The following is a 1505-nucleotide window of genomic DNA, read 5'->3' as shown; positions in this document are numbered from 1 at the left end:
TTGAAACTTTAATTTATTGAATCTGCAGACAGCCTTAAATTGATATAAGTAGACATGTTATTGTAGTAATTAAATGTAGGCATAGGAGTGATGGTCTTTTTTCTTGATGGTGAAGAATTTGCTTTTTATGCACAGCCTCGTTTACTGAAAAGTCTTGTTTGTCTGTGTGTTTCGCTGGTGCGATAACGTACGCGTTCGTACGCGTTTTTTTCCGGCGCCGCAGATGGCATTTGGCATCGCTTTGGTGCCATCTGCGACGCTGCTTCTGTGGTCAAAGCGTATGCATGACTGCGAGGAGTTCTGGCGGCGATTCCCGTGCAATCTGGCCTTGGTCACACTCTACGTTTAGTGAGGCTAGCCTCGATTTGTTGCTGCTGCCAATATTGGCGCCGCGTTTTTTTTTGCAGTCTTGCATGCCGCTTGGTGTTTGTGCTGTACGCACATCGCATCGAGCTGTGCTGCTGCCGGTGTTGCGGCGGCGCGTTTGCGCGCGAAGTGGGGTGGTTTGACGGCTGTAATGGCACCGGTGGTGCGTGCCGGCAACGGTGTATCGGGCGGTTGCTAGGGTGGTCTTTTGTGCTAGTTGGGGTGCTAGGGGTGGCAGCGGTGGGCGTTTGGGCGTTGGTCTGCGCCTCGCGCTTCTTCCTCCACTTCCACGCCCTGTGTGTGCGGGTAGCTAGTTGCTTGTGTCTGCAGTCTGTGCGTCGAGGGGTTCCCCCCAGCGTGTGATTGGTCAGCGGTTGGGGCAGCCTCTGTGCCATGTTTAGGTGGTGGCGGTGGTGGTTGGCTTGTCCTGTGTAAGGCAAGTGGGTCGGCAACCATCGGGGTGATGGGGAGTTGGGCTCACTTGGATGTGCATGCGGGTAGGCGCAGGCTTGCGTGTGCTGCTCTGCGCCGAGCTCATCGGTGCAGCGTCGGCAGACGCATGGCGCCTGGTGGTATCGATGTTGGTGGGCTGGGCCGGTTAGGTCTAGTCATGTGGGTTGTGGCGTGGTTGTCTACCTGACATGCGAATTTTGGTGTCATGTGCTGTTGTGCTCGCTATCCTGGAGGAATGCGATGCACACGTGTGTGTGTGTGCGCGTGCATGTGCAGGCGTGCGGGTGCCCAGGGGAGTGGATGGCTCTCCGTTGCGAGCTTCTGTGTGGGTACAGAGAGGCGGGTTGGGCATTCGTGCATGTGGTGTCTCGCTCGCGCACTGTCTTGTTGGCCCGTTCGGCGGCGGGTCAGTGGGTCATCCGGTTGCTGTCGTCGGTGGTGGCGTGAGAAGTACCTGGTTGATCCTGCCAGTAGTCATAGGCTTGTCTCAAAGATTAAGCCATGCATGTCTCAGTTCAGGCCTTAATACGGTGAGACCGCGAATGGCTCATTAAATCAGCTATGGTTTATTGGATCGTGCCCGTTAGATGGATAACTGTAATAACTCTAGAGCTAATACATGCCTCGATGCCCTGACCCTGCTCGTGTTTGCCGTGCTTGCATGTGGTGGGGGGTGGGTGCACTTG

This window comes from Echinococcus granulosus, assembly GCF_000524195.1.
Source record: "Echinococcus granulosus chromosome Unknown EG_S00024, whole genome shotgun sequence".
Lineage (NCBI taxonomy): Eukaryota > Metazoa > Platyhelminthes > Cestoda > Cyclophyllidea > Taeniidae > Echinococcus > Echinococcus granulosus.
Note: the sequence above shows the minus strand (reverse complement) of the source record.